Source organism: Phacochoerus africanus, chromosome 1 (genome assembly GCF_016906955.1).
Source record: "Phacochoerus africanus isolate WHEZ1 chromosome 1, ROS_Pafr_v1, whole genome shotgun sequence".
Taxonomy (NCBI): domain Eukaryota; kingdom Metazoa; phylum Chordata; class Mammalia; order Artiodactyla; family Suidae; genus Phacochoerus; species Phacochoerus africanus.
Window position 1 is genome coordinate 241185864 of NC_062544.1, and position 17808 is coordinate 241203671.

Consider the following 17808-nt stretch of genomic DNA (forward strand, 5'->3'; position numbering starts at 1 on the left):
TCACAATTAATATGACCTAATTTCTATAGTTTTCTTCCATAAAGTGTTTCTATAATCAGTTGTAATATCACTAGAAAATACACAAAGGACAGGAACAGAGATCTCTAAAGAAATATAATTTTTTAACTAATTAAAAATGTTTGACTTCACTTATAATCAGAGAAACATAGTTTGAAGTGGTGAGGAGGGCATATTTATTTTGCCTATCAAAATACCATTTAAAAGATGATGCCATATAATGTTTGAAATACAGTAAAATGGGAACATAATTTCATTCCTAGGCAAAGTATTAGCTGGTGCAATCATTGGAAAATAACTTGGTAATAGATTAAGGAAACTCTTAAAAATATTCAGATCTCTAACCAGTTACTATGAATGTAGCAGAAATATTTAGAGCCTCAGTCAAAAATTTACATATAATGATGCCCATTGTAGCATCATTTGTAATAATAAAAAATTCAAATGTAAACATTTTGTCAGCATGATTAAGTCAATGTGAATGATCCATATGATGGTATATTGTTTAATCATTTAAAATGTTTGTTTCAGAAAGAGTCTTACAGATATAGAAAACAAACTTATAGATTTCAAAGGGGAAGAATGCAAGGGATAAATTAGCAGGCTGGGATTAACATATACGTACTGCTATATATAAAATATTTAGGAGTTCCCGTCATGGCTTAGCAGTTAACAAAACCAACTAGCATCCATGAGGATGTGGGTTTGTTCCCTGGCTTTGCTCAGTGGGTTAAGGATCCAGTGTTACCCTGAACTGTGGTGTAGGTCACAGACACGGCTCCTATTCCACATCATTGTGGCTTTGGTGCAAGCTGGAGGCTACAGCTCCGATTGGACGCCTAGCCTGGAAACCTTTATATGCCGTGGGTGTGGCCCTAGAAAGACAAAAATAAAATAAAATATTTAACAAGAAGTTATTGTATAGCACAAGGAATAATACTCAACATTTTATAATAATCTATAAAGGAAAAGATTCTGAAAAAGAATATACATATAACCGAATCACTGTGCTATCTACCTGAAACTAACACAATACTGTAAATCAACTATACTTTGATAAAACAATATTTAAAAATGAAATCTCAACAAACATTATAACCTAAAAATTATGTCTATTTAGATATTCAATGTATTATTAAAATATACGTAATAAAAATATGTGGAAGATGTAAAGTTTTATATATAGAATTATCCTAATTTTCCAAATAAAGACTTAACATATGTATGAAAAGGTAAGTTAGCACAAAAACACATCAAAATTTTAACATTAATTTTCTCTGTGCAATGAAAATTATAGGTCATTTTTTTCTTCTTCGTCATTTTCTTGTATTTCAATTTGTCTACAAATAAGTATTATTTTTATAATCAGCACATTTTTAATTAAACAAAATGACATGTTCTTAGTTCCGTACCACAGCCGTAGCAACATGGGATCCAAAACACATCTGTGACCTCTACCACAGATCTCCTCAATGCCTCATCTTTAATCCACTGAGCAAGGCAAGGGATTAAACCTGTATCTAAGACTGTGTCCTCATGGATACTAGTGGGTTCATTACTACTGTGCCACGATGGGAACTCCCAGGTCTGCTATATTTTAACACTTGATAAACCCATAATAATTATTGGGGATCCAACTGATGTTTTCTACACTTTAGTGGCTAAATAACTGAATATGTTGAGGAAATGTCTGCTCCATTCCTGTGATAATAGAATTCCCAGTTATAAATATTAAGAATTTGCTAACAATCTTGTACACATCTAAAACCATTCAGGAATATATTCATGTGTTATGGTAATGCATTTTTGAGGCCTCTTGCCTCTATATAATGCACTAATTCTTCAATGTCAAGTTTCACACTTTAATGTCAAGGGTTTCATAATGTTCTGAGATTCCATAATTATCACATTTATTAAACTTTCCGTATATTTTTTCTATCTTCATGGATTTTTAAAATTTGAAGTATAGTTGATTTACAATGTTGTGTTAATTTCTGCTGTGTTAATTTCTGCTGTACTGAACAGTGATTAAATTACACACACACACACACACACACACATATATATATACACATCCTTTTTATATTATTTTCCACTATGGTTTATCACAGAATATTGAATAGCTTTTAATATATTTTTAAACCACAATTATCTATCCTTTAGATTTTTCCTTATAGCCTGAGAGTTGTAATCTATTGGGGAATGCTATATTTCAATCTACCTTCATTTATTTATATGAATTCAAGAATAATTCATTTATTGATTTGTTACTTATTAAATGTCTGCTCTGTGCTAGGTACTTTCTCGGAAGATTAGTTGACTGTCCTGGACATTTCCACATTGACAATTTTCTGGATCTTCATTAACCATAACTAAGGTCTGTATTTCTGGAAGAAAGAAAAAATATTTTGGGGAGAAGATCTCTTTCTTTTTTGCTTCCTGAAACTGTTTAGCAACTTTTAAACTCAGACTATGTGTGGCTGATGCCTTTAGAAACAGTTTTGGAAATGGACACTTGAAATCTATATAGTCTGAATTGTTTTTTCACTAAATGCCTTACATTTGTTAAACTGACATCTAAAAATTGAACATTTCAGGGAGTTCCCATTGTGGATCAGCAGGTTACAAACACAGCTAGTAACCATGAGGATGTGGGTTTGATACTTAGCCAAGCTCAATAGGTTAAGGATCCAGCATTGTTGTGAGCTGTGGTGCAGGATGCAGATGTGGCTCAGATCTGGCATTGCTGTGGTTGTGGTGTATGCCAGCAGGTGCAGCTCTGATTTGACCCCTGGCCTGGGAAATTCCATATGCCCCAGGTGTGGCCCTAAAAAGCCAAAGAAGAAGAGTTCATATCTATATAATTTGAATACAGTTTTTCATTAAATGCTTTACACTTGCCAACATGAAGTCACAGAGCAGTTTTCCTAGTTGATAGTTAATCAGACAGAAATGATTTTTACTTTGATATCTTATTTCTCTAAAAATCAAAAGATAAACTAAAAAACTCACTAAACTTATGTCAGGGGTTTAAAAGCATGATTTAAAAATAAATACTTTCCTCATATAATTTCTTAATAGGGAGAGTCTGATACAAACATTTTAAATACCATTTCATTGTAGAGGCTAATATTCCATTTCATCTGTTAATGTGTAAGTTACCTAGCCAACCACATTATTTAAAAAGTTGCAAAAACTTTTTCAGTTATTACTCTAAAAGTATGCTTTTACTTATTTATTTTTGGGTAAATTTTGGTTTCCCTTAAATTTAGAAGCAATGCAAATGAATTATAGTCATTTGTTCAGATCTTATCCAATGGTCCTTAGAGTTGAGGAAGGATTTTTAAGGAATGTAAAAAATTTGAAAATAAGAATTGTAAGGAAAAAACCTTAAAGAACTTAAATAAATGTTCCTGGAAGTTAATATTTCCACCAAAAACATTAAATGCTTTCTCACCTGGATTTCCCATATAAGAGCTGGTATGTGTAAAGGCTAGTTGATTACCTGATGATGGTTTTTAAAGTAGATGTAGTAATAAAACTATCTTCTTGACTGTTAAGGAGAATGTTTCTACCAACAAGTTAATGATAATATTTGCCATTGGTAGAGAATCGTTCAAATATTTTAAATAATTAATTCTAAAGAGATTTACTTGGCATTGACAACAGAGCATCACCTCAGAGACCTAATCTCCTACGCAATACAAGCATACTCAATTAGAATAATTAAATGCATCCTTTGAGAGCTAAAGAGTAAGGCAAATGCCCACTTATAAGCAAATTTTAAGGGCCATGTTTTGATTTTAATTCATATGAGTTTATACCACTTATCCTCATTACCAATCTGAATATAAAATTCTAAGTGGGAAGAAAAAATTCCCTCTGGATTGGTCAGTAAAGGCTTCATAGAGGAAAGATTTATTCATAGGACTTATTGACTCAGAGGAGAGGTTGTGTAAGCAGAGGCCTTAAAATATCACCTTCCCCACCTTTTTTTTTTTTTAAAGATAGTATAGTATTTCTAGAATATTCATTTAAAATCACATACATAATGTTTTTAATCTTTTAAATTTTCCTTGTGGAGTTCTATTGTGATGAGTGGGTTAAGGATTCTGCACTGTTAGTGCAATGGATAAAAGTCACTGTTGTTACACAAGTCTGATCCCTGGCCCTGGGAACTTTCACATAACTCAGATGCAGCTGAAAAAAAGAAAAATGTACTAAATTTTTCTTGCAAATCCAGTAGTAGCTTCAGTGAAGATTTCTTTCCTCAAAGTATTCCCTTATTTAGGACTTTCCCATCATTTTTAGTATAATGAATTCCAACTGCCCATTAATCATGAGTCATGATTTGTTTGGTTAATTACACATCTGGATTTTTCTAACCCTACATCATTTGAGCTTTATCTCCTTTTATTTTGCACTTCCCATGTACCATCCCTAAGCCAAACCCTTGCTTTCATGTCTTTCTGAATAAATCGCTTTCATTCTTCATTTGGTACTTTTTGCCTTCACTGCATTACCATCGTCATTTTCTTACATCTATCCAAATCCCACTCCTTCCTTAAGGTCAATCCAAGGTCTGTGTGGGACAAGTTTATCTATCTTCTCCAAGCTCTTATCACCCATTTACCACATTCTCATGTCTCCATATTTGCCTTGTGTGGTCCTCTGGAATTTCATGAGTATAAGTCTTATTCTCCTCAGTTTGATTACAACCTCATATTTATAAGGATAATACATATATCTGAGATGGACCCTGAAGATACAGCTAAAAAACAAAGCGGAAATCAACCCCTGCCCTCAGACTTTAATTCTAGGGCAATGTTGTTGTTTCAGGTGAGGGTAACATTACTACAATTATGCAGGACCAAGTCTATGCTGATATACAACAGGGGGAAACTTTCTCCTTAAGTAAGAGCTTAAGAATCCTGGGGACAAATTTCTATCAAAGGAACTAGAGAGAATGATGAATGTTGCCCCTAGCTCACCTCTTATCCATGAAACAATGTGAGCTCAGAGAAAGATTTATGGAGTCAGTGAAAAGGATCATTTATTTCATATCTTATTATTTTAATTTTCTTGCAAATTTATGAAAAATTTTATCTTTACCTTTCAGTACCACAAAACACCTGCCACTTATTACACTATTTCTTCATATATTCATGCAAGAAACATTTTATAGTACCTACTATTGTTAGAGGAAGTCATCAAGAGGACGTGAGGGCTGGTTGACCTGAAACCTGAACCTGGGCAGTTGGGCTATCATCCCCTCACCTGTCCTTGGAAAGTACTTCTGGACAATGTTTCCACTGTGGGTGCTGTTCCAAGGACATAGACTTGAGAGAGCAAGAGGTATTTGAGACCATTGGATGGTATATGTGCCTGAATACCGTTAAGGTCTCTACATAATATTTTAAGGTTCTTATGGGTGGATACAGAGATCTTCTTGTCTTGCAGCAGCCCAGTTCAAGCCTTGTATGTAAGTTCTTTTGCTTATAAAAACTACCAGTTTATAGTGGTCTGAGTCTTTCTTTTGTCTCTCCTTGTCCTTTTTGTAGTTTTCAAACCAACAACTCTGTATCATTACAATTATAGATTCTGTTCTCATGGAGCTTAATATTCTTTTATTAATTTAATTTTTAATTTTTTGACTTCTTCCCATTAAAATTTTTATTATAGTTGATTTATAATGTATTAATTTCTCCTGTACAACAAAGTGATTCAGTTATGCATGTACACATATTCAATCTTTTTCAGATCCTTTCCCCATAGAGGTTATCACAGAATATTGAGTAGAGTCCCCTGTGCTTTATGGCAGGCCCCCATTAAGCATCCATTCCTTATACAAAAGTGTGCATATGCCAATACCAAACTCCCAATCCATCCTTCTCATAAAGATTGCATTCTAATAGAGGAGACTGGGGAAGCAAATATAAATAAATATATAAATAAGGAAAAGAGCAAAAACTAGAAAGCGCTGTACTGAGATTAAAATGGAGTGACATGATCGGCAAAGTTGACAGGAAATGTGGACTATTCAAACTGAGACATGAGTAGCAAGAAGCCAGCCATAGCATTTTGGGAAAGAGCATGTTAGGTATGGAGACGACAGTGAAAACTTAAGGCAGAAATAAGTTCTTCATGTCTGAGGAATTGGTAAAAGGCAGGGGAAAGTGGTTGGTAATGAGAGTGATCTTGCAGGGTTTGTAACACAGAATATAGAAAATGTGTTTTATTTTCAACTCAATCAGAAGCCATGGGAGGGTGTATTGATTTCCTAATGCTACTCTAACAAATTGCCACAAACTCAGAAGCTTAAAACAACACAAACTGTTATTCTTTCACAATTCTGTAAATCCAAAATGCTTCTCAAACTGGGCTAAAATTCAGATGTCAACATCCTTTCTGGAAGTTGTAAGGGAGAATCCATTTCCTTGCGTTTTTCAGCTTCTAGAGTCTTTCTGTAGTCCTGGGCTCATGGCCCCCTTCCATCTTCAAAGCCTGAAATTGACAGTTAGATATTTCTCACATTGTACTACTCTAATTCTGATTCTTCTGCTTTTGTCTTAAGAAATTACACTGGGCCCACCTGGATACTCCAGGATTATTTAATTCCCCCTTGTTGTGTAACATACACATGATTTCTGAGAATTAGGATGTGGACATATTTGACTGGGGGACCATTATTATGCCTACCAAACCAGATTTTTTGTTTTGTTTGGTTTGGTTTTTTTTGTTTGTTTGTTTGTTTTTAAACAGAGAAATGGCTTTACCTTATTCATTTTTTTAAATGAAAATAGATCACAAAAGGTAAGGGTGAAAGTGGGGAGAGAAGCTTGGAGAACACTGAAGTAGTTCAGAATTAGGCTAATGGAAGTAGACCTAGAGAAATATAGATGGATTTGATTTATGTTTTAGAGGATGTCAACAGGATTTACTGGTGATTTCTATTTGAGAGGGTGTAAAAAGAATAAATGGGGAAAATGGCCAGATTTGTTTTGCCCTGAGCCATCTGAGAAGAACCTGGTAGCATTTATTAGCTGAAGGAGATTGGAGGAGAAATACATTCTTTGGGTGGATGGTGGAGCTAAAATATGTTTTATTTTATGCATGTTATGTTTGAGAGTCTTATATAAATCGAGATATAAAATAGATAATTAGATACAAAAGACAAGGCTGGAGATTAAGATTCATCAGCATTAGTATTTCAAGCCTTGGAACTGAGCAAGATCATGTAGGAGAGTGGGAAGGCAGGGAAGAGAAGAGTCACTGAGAGAGAGCCCTCTGGGACTTTCTGGTTTAGACTAGACCAGATTATCTAGCACACAGAGTGCGTGGTAGGAATAGAAAGCAGTGAGTTAGAAAGTATAGGAAGTGTCCTAAAATGATGATATCAGGATGCCAAATCAAGGAGCTTGAATTCTAACCAGTAGACCCTGATACATTTGTCAAGGGATTGACTCTGTCAAATCCGAATTTCAGAACAACAATTTTGTGTGTGACTCTTTACTTCATCCTCTATGCTGCATTTTACATGTTGACATGGTGTAAACGAAAAATTTATGCCCAAGCGTTTGAGGGCCTCTCACATACTGTGTTAAGGTTAAAGCTGTAGGAGTTCCTGTCATGGCTCAGTGGTTAAAGAATCTGACTAGGAACCATGAGTTTGCGGGTTTGATCCCTGGCATTGCTCAGTGGGTTAAGGATCCAGCGTTTCATTGAGCTGTGGTGTATGTTGCAGATATAGCTCATATCCTGCATTGCTGTGGCTCTGGTGTAGGCTTCTGGCTACAGCTCCGATTAGACCCCTAGTCTGGGAACCGCCATATGCCCTGGGTGCAGCCCTAGAAAAGACCAAAAATAAATAAATAAATAAATAAATAAATAAATAAATAAAGCTGTAAAACTAAAGTTGACTTTAAGTTTTTTTTTGCAAAAACCAAGACAATCCAAAAGACCACAAATTTAATATGATAAATATTGGTTTGCTTTTCCAGTCAAGTTTGACCACTGTTCAAGAGTTGAGAAGATAGAGCAAGAGGGAGAGGAAGAGAGATAGGATAATGTAGTAAAAAGCCAAGGAGATAGTATTTCTCTAAAAAGTTAGTGGTTAAAGGATTTGACTGACTTCACACTTTACAAATATAAAAGGTGTTTTTTTTCCTAAAGTTGTGTACTTCTGCCCTATTTTGGAAAACCTTAACTGATCTCACTGTCAGCTCTTTAGTTCCTGTCTCATTCTCTCAATTTTTAGCACTGAACTTAAAAAGCATTCTACAGTTGCTGTCTGTGCTAATTTTCTTTAATTTTCTGTAACCTAGATTTCTCATTCCCATTACTTTGTAAAAACTACTCTCCCGAGTGATCTGTCAATCACATCCAATTATCTTTCTTTGATCTTTGTTGTCATGACCTCTCTGAAACATTTGAAAGATTAAACATTCTCTCATTCTTAAAACAAGTGCTTACCATTTCATCATAAGCATTTTTTAAAGTTCCATCTCTGAGCATTTCTTCTTGCTTAGAAATTAATGACTGACAGCTGGATGCAGCTGACTCTCAAATTTTCATTTGCAGTCCTAAACAACCCACCCATCTGATAACTGTGGAATATTTCCATAATATCTAATCATCCTCTCAAACTCACATATTGAAAGGAGAATTACCTCGTACCAGGAAGCAATTTTTCCTCTTAAGCATGTGACACAGATAGTGTAAGTGTAACCAGGTAACAGGAGAGAGAGGGAGACTGTGTTCTAGGTTGTAGATTTCATTTGTTTACTCAAATATTCTTTTATGCCTTTATCAGCATTGTCTTCTGACTGTTGAATGCTATACACTGTGCTAATATTTTGGGATAGGCAGTGAGTGAGTTAAACATGGTTCTGCTTTCATAGAGCTTATACTCTAGTGGTGGAGAGAGACCCATAACAACTGTATGAAGTGCTATGAGGAACAGTACAAGAAACTGTGGGTGTATAAATGTAATAGGGGTCTTACCCTAGCCTACAGATTGGGGCAGGAAAAAAATTCCCATAGAAAACAGCATATAAAATCTGAAGCCTTGAGAGTATATGAATTAACTAGATAATAGATGAAAGGATGAGACAAGTGACATTTATGCATTTGAAAGCTTTGAGATGGGAAGTAGCCTAGTGGGTTCCAAGAAGTGAGAAGTCAGTGCACTTGTAGCCCAGTAAATTAGAGGGATAGGGGTGGTAGGTCATGCTAGAAGGGGAGTCAGGGTCCTTATGGTTCAGGGTCAAGATTCTCAAATGTATTCTAGGAGTGAAAGGGTACATTCAACATCCCAAAGTTCAAACACTCAGGATTATCTAAGACACTGTGGTTATCCTCATTGCACAGATACAACTTGTAAACAAGATGCCATCAAGTCCCATGGATCCTTCCATTTTATCATTTCTCACGTCAGTTCCTTCTACTACACTTGCTCAGGACTGTATCCATGATTCTTAGCTCACGTTTCATGCTCTGCTTAAGTGGACCACACACTTGAGATCAATAAAATCATTTTTTTTAATTTTTATTTTTTAGGGGGCTATAGCTTGCAGGAGGTTGATATAGGATCTCAATTCACAGACCAGGGATTGAACCCAGGCCACAGTGCTGAAAGTGCTGAATCCTAACCACTACAGTACCAGGGAACTCCCAGTAAGATCAGTTTTGATACAATTATTTTTCCATAGTTTGACTAATATGTAAAATTCACTTTTTCTAAAACTGACCATGTATACTGAGAAGGTACTAACCATCAAATGGAGTATCTTTTTAAATTGAAGTATAGTTGATTTACAATGTTGTGTTACTTTCAGATGTACAGCAAAGTTATTCAGTTATACAAATGCACACACACACAGACATATATATGCATATACACACATTTTTTTTTTTTATTTTTAGGGCTGCACCTGTGGCATACAGTGGTTCCAGGCCAGGGGTCTAATTGGAGCTATAGTGGCCAGCCTACACCACAGCCAGAGGAACACCAGATCTGAGCCGCATCTGTGACTTACACCACAGCTCAGGCAAAGCCGGATCTTTAACCCATTGAACGAGGCCAGGGATCGACCTGCAACCTCATGGTTCCTAGTCAGATTTGTTTCCACTGTACCACAATGGGAACTCCACATGTTCTTTTTTTAATCTTTTCCCTTATAGGTTATTACAAAATGTTGAATGTTTCTCCCTGTGCTATACACTAAGTCCTTGTTGGTACCTGTTTCATATATAGAATTGTGTGTATATTAATCCCATCCTCCTAATTTTTCCATCCCCCCTTCACCTTTGGTAGCCATGAGTTTGTTTTCTATGTCTGTGGGTCTGAAAAGAAAAGATACAGATGAACTTATTTACAAATGGAGTATTAATTGAGTGAGCCCTAAGAAGTATACAACAAGGTACTGCTTCTAGCAAAATGGTCAGAAGTATACCATCACCCTGAGCTGGTCCCACAAAAAAAAATGCGTAAATTTTGTCTTGTGAATATATGAGAGAGCTTGGTCAACAGTGAACAGTTCTTTTAAAATAGAAACACTGTATGAAGGGCAATCAAGAAAAGCTTTCCTTTCCAAAGAACAAGCTCTTGGTTTGATTGATTTTGTCTATTGTTTTTTGAATCTCTATTTTATTGATTTCCTCTTTGATCTTTATGATTTCCTTCCTTCTGCTGACTTTAGGTTTCGCTTATTCTTTTTCTAATTCATTTAGGTGGTGGGTTAAGTTGCTGATTTGAGATTTTTCTTCTTTTTTGAGGAAGGCCTGTATTGCTATGAACTTCCCTCTGAGCACTGCTTTTGCAGCATCCCATAGATTTTGAGTGGTTGTGTTTTAATTTTCATTTGTCTGAAGGTATTTTTTAATTTCCTTCTTGATTTCCTCATTGACCCATTGGTTTTTTAGTAGCATGTTGTTTAGTCTCCATGTAGTCATTTTTTGTTTTTTGTTTTTCATTTCTTTTCCTGTATAATATATGGCACAAATGCACCTCCCCACAGAAAAGAAAATCATGGAATTGGAGAATAGACTTGTGGTTGCCAAGGGGGAAGGGGAGGGACTGGGAGGGACTGGGAGCTTGGGGCAAATAGATGCAGAATGTTGCCTTCAGGATCGATTAGCAATGGAATCCTCCCATGTAGCACTGGGAACTCTGTTTAGTCAATTATGATGGAACATGTAATATGAGAAAAAAGAATGTATACATGTAAGAGTAACTGGGTCAACATGCTGTACAGTAGAAATAAATATATATATAAATAAAAGATAAAAAAATGTGAGGAATAACACAGACTTTTTTATACAAAAAAAAGAAAAGCTTTCATTAATGGTGGATACTTTTGCCAATATTATGAATCTTTGTTATACTAATGTAGTAATTTTATTGTAATTATTTTTGTCTTGTTTAATGCTTTTGTGTCTTAGTTTTTAGACTATTCTGCTAAAATTATTTGTGTCAGTATATGACTTGGTTAATTGTATCTTTAATTAGCTGGGGAGATTTGCATGAATTAATAATATCTAGTAAAATGTTAGTAAAGCTGACTGTCCTCACTGGAGACTTTATTAAATGCTTGACCCTTAGAGGCTGGTAATTGGATAAGTTCCAGGGCTGCAAATGAATTTTGTTTCATTTGCAACAATGCACAATGGACATTATTAGGAAACAGAGATTTCTGGTAAAGGTATGACTAATAAGAAGAGAGTTTGATTTGAGACAGCCCTTTGGGCCAAGACATCACTAGCAGGGAGGGTTCAGTTCATCCTTTAGGAACCACAATTTCATTATATGAAACAAAGAACCCTAGAAAATCTCTCCAGCAGGCTGAAAACCAATTATTTTTATTAAAGAAAACAATCCAATCTCAGGCCTATCACTCTAGTGCCCTGTCCCCTACTAGTCTATATCAAAGGTTTATTTCATAAAGGATTTCTATACTCTTCAGGTTTAAAATGGTACAGCTTCTCTAGTGAAGGACCTATGGCTTGGATTCCTCCAAGCACCACTGAACTGCATTTACTCAATGCATATTTCTTGCCCTCCTTCTCTTATAAAATGTGAGGATTTTCAACCATAAAATCACTCAGTAACAATAACAATATCTTATTTTATCAAGAACTTAAGACTGTTACAAATGTAATTTAATAACAACAAAACCTCAAAAGAAAAATTGTCCCCATCAAGGAGGCATAAATGATTTTCAGTTAATATAATTTCTTTATCCAAGAGAAACTTCAGTATTTTCTAGTCTGGAATTGAAAAAAAAAAAGAGACATTTTCATATTGTATTTTTTGGTGCCATATATGTAATCTCATTGCTATTGATATAAATATTGGACACATCTATATAATTGATATAAATTTCAATTGTTACATATATTGTTTATATTATTATCTATATTGATATAAATATCAAAATTTTTTATAGCTATATAGATTTTTTCTTTTTTTTATTATTTTAATTTTTTTCCCACTGTACAGCATGGGGACCAAGTTACTCTTACCTGTATATGTATTTTTTCCCACTCTTTGTTCTGTTGCAATATAAGTATCTAGACATAGTTCTCGATGCTACTCAGCAGGATATCCTTGTAAATCCATTCCAAGTTATATTCGATAACCCCAACCTCTCAATACCTCCCACCACCTCCCTGTCGCCCCCTGGCACCACAAGTCTATTCTCCAAGTCCATGATTTTCTTTTCTAAGGAGATGTTCCTTTGTGCTGGATATTAGATTCCAGTTATAAGTGATATCATATGGTATTTGTCTTTGTCTTTTGACTCATTTCACTCAGTATGAGAGTCTCTAGTTCTATCCATGTTGCTGCAAAAGGCATCATGTCATTCTTTTTTATGGCTGAGTAATATTCCATTGTGTATATATACCACATCTTCCGAATCCAGTCATCTGTCGATGGACATTTGGGTTGTTTCTGTGTCTTGGCTATTGAGAATAGTGCTGCAATGAACACAAGGGTGCATGTGTCTCCTTTAAGGAGCGTTTTGTCTGGATAGATGCCCAAGAGTGGGATTGCGGGGTCATATGGAAGTTCTATGTATAGATTTCTAAGGTATCTCCAAACTGTTCGTAGTGGCTGTACTACCTTATATTCCAACCAACAGTGCAAGAGGGTTCCTTTTTCTCCACACCACTTCCAGCACTTGTTATTTGTGGACATATTAATGGTGGCCATTCTGACTGGTGTGAGGTGGTATCTCATGGTAGTTTTGATTTGCATTTCTCTTATAATCAGTGATTTTGAGCATTTTTTCATGTGCTTGTTGGCCATCTGTATATCTTCCTTGACGAACAGTCCATTCAGGCCTTTTGCCCATTTTTCCATTGGGTGATTGGCTTTTTTGCTGTTGAGTTGTATAAGTTGCTTGTATATCCTAGAGATTAAGCCCATGTCCATTGCATCATTTGAAACTATTTTCTCCCATTCTGAAAGTTGTCTTTTGGTTTTCTTTTTGGTTTCCTTCGCTGTGCAAAAGCTTGTCAGTTTGATTAGGTCCCATGGGTTTATTTTTGCTCTAATTTCTATTGCTTTGGGAGACTGACCTGAGAAAATATTCATGAGGTTTATATCAGAGAATGTTTTGCCTGTGTTCTCCTCTAGGAGTTTGATGGTGTCTTGTCTTATATTTAAGTCTTTCAGCCATTTTGAGTTTATTTTTGTGCATGGTGTGAGGGTGTGTTCTAATTTCATTGATTTAAATGTGGCTGTCCAGGTTTCCCAGCAATGCTTGCTGAATAGACTTTCTTTTTCCCATGTTATGTTCTTGCCTCCCTTGTCAAAGATTAATTGACCATAGGTGTCAGGGTTTATTTCCGGGTTCTATAGTCTATTCCATTGGTCTATCTGTCTGTTTTGATACCAGTACCACACTCTCTTGATGACTATGACTTTGTAATATTGCTTGAAGTCTGGGAGAGTTATGCCTCCTGCTTGGTTTTTGTTTCTCAGGATTGCTTTGGCAATTCTGGGTCTTTTGTGGTTCCATATAAATGTTTGGATGGCTTGTTCTAGTTCTGTGAAAAATGTCATGGGTAATTTGATAGGGATTGCATTGAATCTGTTGATTGCTTTGGGTAGCATGGCCATTTTTACAATATTGATTTTCCCAATCCAGGAACATGGAATATCTTTCCATTGCTTTACATCTTTGATTTCTTTGATTAAAGTTTTATAGTTCTCAGCATACAACTTCGTTACCTCCTTGGTCAGGTGTATTCTGAGGTATTTGATTTTGTGGAGGTGCAGTTTTAAAGGTATTGTGTATTTGTATTCCTTTTCTAATATTTCATTGCTGGTATACAGAAATGCAACTGACTTCTGAATGTTAATCTTATATCCTGCTACTTTGCTGAATTTATGAATCAGTTCAAGAAGTTTTTGGGTTGAGTCCTTAGGGTTTTCTATGTATGGTATCATGTCATCTGCATACAGTGACAGTTTGATCTCTTCTCTTCCTATTTGGATGCCTTTTATTTCTTTTTTTTTTTTGCCTGATTGTTGTGGCTAGGACTTCTAAAACTATGTTGAATAGCAGTGGTGAGAGTGGGCATGCCTGTCTTGTTCCAGATTTGAGTGAGAAGGCTTTCAGTTTTTCCCCATTGAGTATTATATTTGCTGTGGGTTTGTCATGAATGGAATTGATTATATTCAGGAATGTTTCCTCAATACCTACTTTGGCAAGGGTCTTCATCATGAATGGATGTTGGACTTTGTCAAATGCTTTTTCTGCATCTATTGGGATGATCATGTGATTTCTGACTTTTCTTTTGTTAATGTGGTGTATGATGATTGATATTTGTATGTTGAACCATCCTTGTGAACCTGGGATGAACCCTACCTAGTCATGGTGTATGATCTTTTTGATATGTTGTTGGATTCGGTTGGCTAAGATTTTGTTGAGAATTTTTTCATCTATATTCATCAATGATATTGGGCGATAGTTTTCTTTTTTGGTGGTATCTCTGTCTGGTTTTGGAATGAGGGTGATGGTGGCATCATAGAATATCTTTGGGAGTGATTTTTCTTCTTCAACCTTTTGAAAAAGTTGAAGGAGGATGGGCACCAATTCCTCTTTATATGTTTGATAGAATTCACCTGTGAAACCATCTCGTGCTGGACTTTTATTTGTAGGAAGTGTTTTTATGACATATTCAATTTCATTTCTAGTGATCAGTCTGTTCACTAGAGTCTAGAAAATTGTCCATTTCTTCCAGATTGTCAAATTTGTTGGCATATAGTTGTTCATAGTGTTCTCTTATGGTTTTTTGTATTTCTGCAGTGTCAGTTGCGATTTCTCCTTTTGCATTTATAAATTTGTTTATTTGATTCCTTCTCTCCTCCTCTTAGTGAGTCTGGCCAGGGGTTTGTCAATTTTGTTTACCTTTTCAAAGAACCAGCTCTTGGTTTTATTAATTTTGTCTATTGTTTTTTGAATCTCTATTTTATTGATTTCCTGTTTGATCTTTATAATTTCCTTCCTTCTGCTGACTTTAGGTCTTTTTTGTTCTACTTTTTCTAATTCATTTAGGTGGAAGGTTAAGTTGTCAATTTGAGGTCTTTCTTTTTTTTTTGAGGAAGGCCTGTATAGCTATGGATTTCCCTCTGAGCGCTGCTTTTGCGGCATCCCATAGATTTTGAGAGGTTGTATCTTCATTATCATTTGTTTCAAGGTAGTTTTTAATTTCCTTCTTGATTTCCTCTTTGACCCATTGGTTTTTTTAGTAGCATGTTGTTTAGTCTCCATGGAGTATGTTTTTTATCATTTCTTTTCCTGTAGTTGATTTCTAATTTCATGCCATTATGGTCAGAGAAGATACTTGAAATAATTTCTGTGCTCCTAAATTAGTTGAGGTTAGCTTCGTGTCCCAATATGTGGCCGATTCTTGAGAATGTTCCGTGCGCACTTGAGAAGAATGTGTATTCTGCTTTTTTTGGATGTAGTATCCTGAAGATGTCAATCAAGTCTAACTTTTCTATTGTTTCCTTTAGGATCTCTGTGGCTTTATTGGTTTTCTGTCTAGAGGATCTGTCCACTGGTGTGAGTGGGGTATTAAGGTCTCCGACTATGATTGTATTCCCATCAATTTCTCCATTTATGTCTGTTAATATTTGTTGTATGTATCTGGGTGCTCCTGTATTTGGGGCATATATGTTGATGATAGTAATGTCCTCTTCTTGGATGGATCCCATAATCATTAAATAGTGTCCTTCTTTGTCTTTCTTTATGTGTTTTGTTTTAAAGTCTATTTTGTGTGATATGAGTATTGCAACTTCTGCTTTTCTGTCATGTCTATTGGCATGAAATATTTTTTCCCACCCCTTCACTTTCAATCTCTATGTGTCCTTTGTCCTAAGGCAAGTTTCTTGTATGCAGAAAACTGAAGGTTTTCGCTTTTTTATCTACTCAGCCACTCTGTGTCTTTTGATTGGAGCATTCAGTCTATTGACATTTAAGGTGATAATTGTTAGATGATTATTTATTGCCATTTTAAAACTCGTGTTCCAGTTGATTCTATGGTTCTCCATTCTTCCTTTCTTTTTTTGGTTGGATGGTCTCAAATTATATTCTGCTTGAGTGTTTTTTTTTCTTTTTCATTTTTTGCGATTGCAATGTTTGGTTTTGGTTTGTGGGTGCCCTGTTTTTTTAAGTATGCTAACCCCTTCCTATAATTGTGTGTTTTAGCCTGATGGTCCTATAGGTTCAAACTCTTCATTACTTTACTAAAATTAAGAATAGAAACAATTTTTTTTTAAAAATAGTCTGTCTATTTCCTCACTTCCCTTGCCCACATTTTATGATTTTGATGACTCTTTTTTTCTTTTTAATTTTATTTTGTTTGAAACATGTTCATGATTAAATCTCTATGCTGGCTTATTTGAGTGACTGCTCTGTGATTGTGGTTTCCTCAATCCTAGTTCTTCCTCTTTTTTTTTCTTTTTCCTCCCTTCCTTTCCTTTTGATTTCGAGAAGCCCTTTCAATATTTCTTTTAGCCTGGGTTTTGTATTGCTGTATTCTTTTAGCTTTTGTTTGTTGGAAAAAATTTTTATTTCCCCTTCTATTTTAAATGATATTCTTGCTGGATAGAGTATTCTAGGTTGCATATTTTTTCCTTTGAGCACTTTAAATATCTCTTGCCATTCCCTCCTGGCCTGCAGAGTTTCTGTAGAGAAATCAGCTGATAATCTTATGGGGGTTCTCTTATAGGTAACACTCTGCTTTTCTCTTGCTTCCTTTAGGATCCCCTATTTTTCCATTTTTATTATAATGTGTCTTGTATGGGTCTATTTGGGCTCAACTTGTTTGGGGCTCTCTGTGATTCCTGTAACTTGAACTCAGTATCCTTTAGATTTGGGAAGTTTCCAGCAATAATTTCTTCAAACATATTTTCCATTCCCTTATCTTTTTCTACTCCTGCTGGAATTCCTATTATGTGTAGATTAGCCTGCTTTATATTATCCCATAGGTCTCTTATATTGCTTTCCTGTTTTTTGATTTGGTTTTCTGTCTGCTGACCGGATTGGGTGATTTCCATTATTCTATCTTCCATATCACTGATTCGTTCTTCTGCATTATTCATTCTGGTTTTTACTGCCCTTAGTTCAGTTTGCATCTCTGCAATGTTCTAGTTTTTCTTGGCTCCTCCTTATATTTTCTAGTTCCTTTCTGAGGGTATCTGCATTACTGTTCATATCTTCTCTTAATTCCTTCAGTATTTTCACTATTTCTCTTTTGAACTCCAAGTCTGTCAGA